We start from the raw sequence: 8,664 nt of genomic DNA on the forward strand, positions 1-8,664 counted from the left end.
TCGCCAGAGCCCAGCAGGTGGAGGCTGCGGTGGCCGGGAGGGGCACTGCACTCCAGTCTGGGTGACTGAGTGAGACTCCGACTAAAAAAAAAAAAAAAAAAAAAAAATATTTCTTAAAACTATTGACAACTGATTCTTTCACACCCATCGAGTCCTCCCATCATGATCGGGAATTCCAAATTGAAATGGGGATGAACTAAGTACTGACTCAGAATCTCTACTTACATCTTCACCTCTGCATATATCGGCCAGCGATCTGGAGTCTGTGGCCATGACTTGGAACGTATAACCAACTGTGTGACACAACTGTTTAACAACCTGTTCTCAGAAACAAACACAAATTCTGATTTGGAGCATTTGGAGATGTGGTTGATTCTCCCACTGAACACAACTTGGAAGGAAATGCACATAATCCACTCTGGTACCCCATAGTTTATAGCCCAGGATCTTATCTACTTTAACATTTCCAGATACCAACTCGCTACATTAAGCTTGCTGACAACTCAGTCATATGCAATTGCATGACTTTATATATTTAGTGTATAGTTTCGAGAAAAATCATCAAAAATATTTCCTTCCTGAAGTCTTTACTCCCCTGGCCCGTTATTTTCTGTTTCGAATTCTGGTGAAATTCTGGGTCAGTTTATTTCTGCCTTTTCCATTCTTGCCCTGAAATACTAAACACAAATGAAAAATATCTTATAACTTTCATAATTGGTGTCAAAGTTATCCAGCCTCAGTTCAGCCCTCAACATTTTCCAGTTTTTCTAAGCTTTTCCTATACAATTCAGACTCTATTATTATTCGAAATATTACTATGTAGCCCAGGCTGCAGTGCTGTGGCTAGTAACAAGTGCAATCATATCACACTACTACCTTGAACTCCTGCTTCAGTCTCCTGAGGAACTGGGGCTATAGACTGCATCTGGCTTTAGAAGTTCTTTCAATTTATTTTTCTTAAATATCAAAATCTACTATCACCTCTTTCACATTTTGGAAACCATCGTATAGAAACTTTATCTTCATACAATCATTAAATGGAATCCCATTTGATGAATTTATTTTTATCCTCAGAAACATAAATTTGACAGTTTATCCCTTTTTTAGACACATTTTTCACTCCCTGTATGTGACAAATCAGCATTTAGCATGTTTCATTATCTACTTTAAAAATTCTAATCTTATAGTTCATAAGATATCTTCCTAAGCTACCTGACAGAGAGCTTATACTGTTCTTTCTGATATAACACTGCTAACTTAGCGCAATTGCAAATTAGTCACAACCCATATCACTCCAATAATCTTCTCGTGTTAAAATCACTGGTAGTGTTGTATTTTAACGTGTTCTTTAAACAGCAGCTGATATCATCAATCATTTCTGATTATCTTTGTTTTATATTTCTTGATCCTTCACCATCTTCTTAGTTAACTGTTTTTTTATTTTTCCTCAAGAATGATCTTATGTGTTTTCCTTCTAACTCAACTGATTATTTTATCTATTGCTACATACTGAATTAATATTCTAGTTTTTCAAATCTATATTTTTAGACCAAGTTCTATATCTCAGATGCCTGCATATCTATGTGCCACAGACAACAAATTCTACATTAACTTGTCTAAAGCTGAACATAGCATTGCTTTCTCATATCTGCTTCTTCTCCTAGGGTACCTTGTTGTGGGTTTACTCTACCACTACACATACCCTTAACTAGAAATTTGCTGAACACTCTCGAAACCATGTTTTTCTATGTAATAATTTAATCATCAATTAACTTTTTAAATTTTTTTGTATGTATGAACTTTGTTCCTTTCCCACTGTATACAACTTATTTTGGGATCTTATTGTTTCACTCAAGTTATTTTGACAATATCCTATTTAATCTCTAGTCATAGATACAGTAAATCCACGCTATGCCCAGAATAAATTTTGTAAAACCCAAAATTGATAATACAATTAAAATACATTAATAGCTCAGTATCTTATTGAGGATAAGTATATAGAGACAAGAAAAAAAAAATTTTTAACTTAATTTAACTTTTTCATTTGTACAAGAAATCTAGTTAAGGATATGTGTAGTGGTAGAGTAAACCCACAATATCTACAGTCAATAACTAGATGTTTTAACATATTTTTTTCTAGCCAGGTGTGGTGAAGTTCATCTGTAGTACCAGTTATATGGCAGGCTGAGGAGTGAAGTCCCTTGAGCTCAGACAATCGAGTCTAAAGTGAGTTATGATTATGCCGCTGCACTCTAGACTAGGTAATATAGAGAGACACTGAATCAAAAAAACAAAAATTGAAAAAATGTTTTGTTAAGTGCTGCAGGGATAAAGACAATTCAGGTACATTAATTAAGTTAGCTGCTATAAGACATGTGTCTCCAAATTTTGGCAGCTTAAGCATCAAATTTTATTCCTAGTTTTAATTCTAAAATATCTATATTAGGCATTTCTAGAGGCAGCAGAAAGTGCATTTCTAAACATTCAAAGATCCAGGAGACTTTACCATCTTTACTACCTGATTTTTAAGTTTCTCTAGAGTTCACATCCAATGACAGATAGAAGAAGATAGTAGAAGATGATGTGATGGCCAATCCTGAGAGGAAGCATATAGCATATTATGTCAATTATTTAGGTCACAGTTTGTTTCAGAAATTCTGAAAGATGAGGTCTAGCTAAGTGTCCACCAAGAAGATAATGGATAGGTTACTAAGCAGTAACCTCTGTTTATGTTGTAAGAGAAACAGCAGGGAGGCACACCCAACCCACATTTTCCCATGCTGCCATAAATGTAGAAGCTATTGTAGCTAAATATTATCTCTTTCAATATTTGGTTCAGTTCTTATCAATGAATCATAATCAAAAGCCTCTGGAATTATTCTCATCTTCTTTCTTCCTTCTTTCTTTGTTACAGTTTTGGAGTGGTTCAGTCTGTCCCGGCCATTTTAAACTATAAGGATACGTCAGATTCAAAAGAATCACAGGTGCACCGCTACAGATATCATTATACTGTTGAACTATAAGGATCTACCTACACACTTTTTATACGAAGAAGTACTATATAGTCCTATTTTCTTAATTCTGTCTACTGAGATTTTCTATAACTTGCAGCTTAAACAGTCCTAACAGTTACATCTGTCATCTAACATCTTGTATTTTAGCATTTGTTTGTCACTTAGTTTACATTATTTTTGATGTTTATGCTCTACATACTTTCTGAATTCAGAATAAAGAGGAAAAAAGGGATAAATAAAATGAATGTATCACCGCATATGTTAATAAAATGTATATGTACTTGCTCTGCAATACAAGCCGCATGGAACTGTGCCATACTTATGAAATATAAGAGTTTTTAAAAATTATGATCTCTAAAATTTGATACACATTAAATTTGGAGATGTGGTGAATAAACTTGAAGAAATTCATGACTCAAACATAGAAGTACAGTTTTTCCTCAAATTGTTTTTTTAATTTTTTTATTTGTTAGAAACATTTTATATCAATTAGCTTTTAGAAATGTATTCTTCCCCAATGGCTTAAATATTTTATATACAGTTGCCCATATATCAGTAGAGTAAAACACATACTTTAATTATTGCTAAACAAGTGTTATGTTATCCAAAGTTGAGAAAGCACAAAATGGTTCAAAGTCCAGATTAAGTTTCCACTAAATCTTTTTATCTTAGTCATCAAGTTCTTTTTCTCCAAGGCAAACACTAACTATACATTCTTCACTAGAATCTATACATATGCAAACAATCTATACAAATTGCAAATTAGTGATCATTGTCTTTACCTTGGCAAGTTTGTTTTCATCTGCATTACCATTTACAGGCATTAGAAGATGTGTCAGACCTACTGGTGGCAAATATTTTTTCTCAGTCTGTGTGCTGTCTCTCTGCTTGCAAGATGGTTTCTTTGACTTTGCAGAAGCTTGTCAGTTTGATGAGATCCCACTTGTCTATCTTATATCTTATGGCATGGGCACTTGGGGTTTTGATCAGGAATTGGTTGCCCATTTCAACTTCCATAAGGGCGTCACCTACATTTTCTAAGGTTCTTGTAGTTTGAGGTTTTACATTTAAGTCTTTAATCCATTTAGAGTAGGTTTTTGTGTATGGTGATAGGTAGGGGTCTTGTTTTAATCCTCTGCATGTGGTCAGCCAGTTTTCCCAGCACCATTTACTGAATAGGTTCTTCTCTCCTCGGTGGTAGGTGGTGGAGATTTTGTCAATGATGATTGGTTGAGAAATTGAGGTTTTGCTTCTGGAATCTCTGTGCTGTTCCATCGGTCTATGGCTTTTCTTGTATCAATACCAAGCTGTTTTGATTATTGTAGCTTTATAATCAAGTTTAATGTCTGGAAGTATGATAACTCCTGCTTTGTTTTTTTGTGTGTGGCAATTCCTAAAAGATCTAAAAATCAACTCTTCATACCACCCCACAATCCAACTACTGGGAATATACCCAGAGGAACTCAATCATTCTATGAAAAATATACCTGCACGTGTATGTTTATTACAGCATTGTTCACTATAAGAAGAACATGGAACCAATCGTGCTGCCCATCAAAAGAGGACTGGATTTAAAAAATGTTGTACCTATACACGATGAAATACTGCACAGCCATAAAGAAGGACACAATCATGAACTTTATAGCAATCTGGTTGGACATAGCGTCTATACTGAGAGCTCTATCACAGAAACAAAGAATTGAGTATCACAAGTTCTCGCTCATAAGTGGACCTTGAATAATTATCGTAATACTATAAGAAAAAGATTGGCAGTATCAGGAAACTGCTGGGGGGGCTGTGGACGGTGCAGGATTGGCAGTTGCAGGAATCTGTTGGGGGAGGGAGACACACTTCACCAACAAGGGTACCTGCGTAATGAACATTTGTATACCTAATCCTAAATTGTACCCCACATCTTGAAAATAATAAAAGCGAAAAGAAAAAATCCTTTAAAAAAGATGTGTCAGCCGGGCTCGGTGGCTCAGCCTGTAATCCCGCGCCTTTGGGAGGCTGAGGTGAGTGGATTACCCTCGCCCGCGGGTTCGAGACCCGCCTGGGCAGTGAGACCTCATCTCTACAATAAATCAAAAACTCAGCTGGGCGTGGTGGCGCATGCCTGTAATTCCAGCTACTCGGAAGGCTGAGGTGGAAGGATCGCCAGAGCCCAGCAGGTCGAGGCTGCGGTGGCTGGGAGCAGCCACTGCACTCCAGTCTGGGCAACCGAGGGAGACTCCAACTCAAAAAAAAAAAAAAAAAAGATGTGTCAAGTTATTGGTCAAGAGAGCCTCATCAAGCTTTGGCATGCATAGGTAGTTGTAAGGTACTTCATTTTGGCCTTATTATTCATTCTTTGCCATAGTGCATCACATTGTGAATCTCATAATTAAATGTTTTTGTTTGCTTTCATTATTGCTATATGTTTACTTAAGGAAAAGAGCTTTGTATAAATGGGTACTGTACTATTTGCAGAAAATATACTTTTATACTTAAAATGAGAAGGGTGTGTAATTGTGTAACAGCTTGCTACTTGTGATGTGGGCATTGGAAAACCTTCTCAACAGCCTTCAATTAACACTTCTTATTTAGTCACCAATCCCTTACCCCTAATTTCAAAGAAACTTGTTTCTGGTTTGTTTTAGAGCTCTTTCAATTAGATCGTGCATTCCCCAAGTGTTAGTTTAGTTTCAGCTGTTTAAGACAAACTTTCAGTCTCCTTTTGATTATCGACTTGCCAGTTAATACATTTTTGTGACTGATGTCATATATTTCCTGCAATCATTGTCATTTTAGTTTTAAGTCTTAAAAATAATTTTCTTACAATAGCTGGAATAAGATTTCATGAAGACACAAAATTAAATGTAAATCTACCTTCTTAACTTGGAACTCCAAGTTAGGTTTTTAAAGTATAATTTCTCCCTAATATTTAGTATGATTTAAGATTGTATATGGTCTTCAATTGCACCATATTAAGGTGTATATGAGGGAGGACCAAAAAAAACTGGAATTATTTTTTGGAACGTGGGCCCTTGTAGTACATGTTTCCCTGCTAGTAAAGTATTCTCAGAAGCCATCAACATCACTGTACTGACTTTTTTTTTTTTTTCCATGAGGGGTTATTTACAGGAAAACTTGCCCATACCATGCTGAATGTTCAGCAGTTTGTTTTGTTTTTCTTACCAAAAATAGCATGAGCCCCATGGCCCACCCTCCCTATTCATCTGATCTTGTCCCAAGTGACTTTTTTGTTTGTTTCCCCCCATGAAAAAAGTCCCCAAAGGAAAATGTTTTGCTGCTGTGGAAGAAGTGAAACAAAAAATGGCAGAAGCATAAAAGGCATCGAAATTGACGAGCTCAAAAACTGTTTTGAGTAGTGTCAAAATGTGTGGATAGGTGTATTGAATCAAATGGAGAGTACTTTGAAGGTGACTGAAGTTTAAACATATAAGAATAAATACACTTTTTTAATAAATAAATTTCGGGTTTTTTAGGTCCCCTCTCACAGAAGTTTCCAGTAAATCAGAATGAATGACATACCCTAACATTTTGGTTATGGACTTGCAGCTTTTCTTACATAGATTACAGCCTCAGTAAACTGAAAAGCAAAGAATCTTTAGTTTTATTTTAGTTGGTCATAGTAGAATGAAAAAAAAAACAGGCAACATAATTTTTTTTTTCTTCACGCATCCAGTAAAGTGAAGGAGAAAAAAATAAATTGGAAAATCTGAACTCTTTGTTTAGAATAAAGAAATAGGCTAGTCTATATGTAACTTTATCAAAATCTAGATTTATCTAAGTACAAGATACTCAGTATATTGTTACCATAGAAAAATTCTACGATTGGGGGAGCATCTAGTAAAGCAAAATATTCAACTGGTTTCTGAATATGAAACACAGGGGAAATAAAACAACAAAATCATATGCCTGTCAAATTATTTTAACATTAAAATCCTGTTTTCTAATATCTTATTTTCTCATATTTGGATATTAGTTATTATAGAAATAGTCTTTCCATAACTCTTCAACATGAATTTAAATGACACTAGTAACATCTATCAAGACAGCTAACTCTTATTTTATCCTGATTAAGGAACTGAAAATGCAGACAACTTGAAATTGTGGGTAAACTTTTGGTCAAAAAAAGCCCAATTAGAAAAAAAATCCTTGATATTCCCTTGAATTATGAGACTGCTTTGATTCTTCACAACTGATGAGTTTTTATGGACTTTATGAAGAGAGAAATACCACACATTGTGAAAACCCATTTGGTCCTGATTGGCATGCATTGGTGTTCAACACTCTTATGTGATTCTGAATTTTTTTTCTACTGCCAAGAAATCATATTTCCAACGAACTACAACTTAAAGACTTTTCAAGTAGACTTGTAAAAATTGAAGAGAAAAATATAAAATTTCTCAACTACATGATGTTTACTGACTTACTAGAGTCTGTCATAAAATAATTTATTCAAAATCCAGCAGAAGGAGCATGCTTTTAAATATAAGAAAAGGCCACTTCTAAAATAATTTGAAAATAAATAATAAATTCATAGTGTGGCTTGTCTGGTGGAGGTCTATGAATGTAGGAATGAGTAAAAGCCCTAAGAATTCAGGCTTGCGAGTTGTCATAATGAATTCTGCTCTGGGCCAAGCTAGCACTCTTTTACTTGAGAAAGACAACTATGCAAATTCTCCCCTTTAATTTGTCTGCAGTCAGAAATCTGCAGAAACTTGGAAATCCTAAAGAAAATTGTTGAAGGTTAGTCTTGCTCAGATGACCTTAAAATTGAAACATGGATCTGTAATCTTTTTTTGTTGACATGGACAGCAAATCAATGAGGCAGACCTTGCCAAAAATGACCTCACTATTTAAGGACAAAAGGAATGATGCTTCATGAATTTCACTCTCCAAGTCTTAGTGAATTCTGTTGTTCCTTGACACAGACTTATTCTCATTTATCTGAGTGAGCTATGTAAGTTTTGATTATTTTTTTATATGCTGTTTTGATTGAGGATTTTAGGACTCATTGCCACAAAAATGGGAAGGGAAAAATCGATTTGAAGTCAAATACAGCTTGCCTTTCAAAAGACCACTAGATAATTTAAAATCCTTTTTTGGAGACAACAAACATATTATAATTGAAATATGTGAGTAGAAATAAATTTGACTTCTTGATTCATGTTCACAATGTCCCGTTTCCTTAGAAGTGGAAGGTAATTAATACACTGCCTCAATAGTCTCAAGTTCTTTCCTGAATGTTCCCAAAACACTTAGTCTTAAAGTTGGTACTTCATAAGACTCTGCTTTCTTAAGTCTCTCTCAAGTGGAAGTTGATTATTTTATCAAAACCCATGAGCAGTAACAAAAGCAGAAAGATCACTTTCCCCTTTGCTTCTCTAAGCAGTGTCTTTTGGAGAACATCATTCCTTCATATAATTTGGTTTATATGTCCTTTATGGGTATTCGTTTTCTCATAGAGCAACATTCTGGTCATTCTCTATCATTTTTTTAGTGACTTTAGTAACTGTTTAACAGCCCAGTTTTGACCAATTTTTTGTCTTTTTGAATGATCCATCCAAAATCCTAGCCTCTCTGAAGTAGGGTCCGAGTGATTAAATGACAGCCCACCAACTCAAATTAACAAAGGAGAGGT

Source organism: Carlito syrichta, unplaced genomic scaffold (assembly GCF_000164805.1).
Source record: "Carlito syrichta isolate Samal-C Ts95f unplaced genomic scaffold, Tarsius_syrichta-2.0.1 Scaffold315555, whole genome shotgun sequence".
NCBI classification, from domain to species: Eukaryota; Metazoa; Chordata; class Mammalia; order Primates; family Tarsiidae; genus Carlito; species Carlito syrichta.